Source organism: Aplysia californica, unplaced genomic scaffold (genome assembly GCF_000002075.1).
Source record: "Aplysia californica isolate F4 #8 unplaced genomic scaffold, AplCal3.0 scaffold00704, whole genome shotgun sequence".
Lineage (NCBI taxonomy): Eukaryota > Metazoa > Mollusca > Gastropoda > Aplysiida > Aplysiidae > Aplysia > Aplysia californica.
The window spans coordinates 28,455-28,942 of record NW_004797974.1 but is presented as its reverse complement, the minus strand read 5'-3'; positions in this window follow the sequence as shown (position 1 = coordinate 28,942).

Here is a 488-nt window from a genome sequence, read left to right as displayed (position 1 = left end):
ATTTTTAGACTGCCTACTGTGGGCTGTTTCGGCACTATTTGGAAGGAGCACATTTGAGATGTGCCGTCATAATAATATTAATGCACTGTCAAACTCGCTACGAGTGTTGTCATCGCTTGGGTTATCCCCAAGAACGATTTATAGGTCAAGTTACACTGTTGAATATCCTATTATGTGTAGCTAAAGCGCGTGGACTTTGGCATGGAATTGTAGATGTTTTACGACGCTATAGACAGAGAAATGACAGTCATGGCGCCGGTGAGGGCCTTGTTTTGATATATTTGTCTAGCGTTTGTTTCTGGCTTCTTTCACTTTGTTATTGTGGGTGTTTTACGTAAAAGAGCATTAAAACATTTTGGGCGGCACTGCACGACCGTGCTCTATGGACGGACCGCGCCTGTTAGAGGGCATGCGTGACCAGTCAGACTTACTATTTCACTGTCTGCTGTAACTGTCTTCCTGCCTGCCTGTTCGGCTTTTCCTCACCC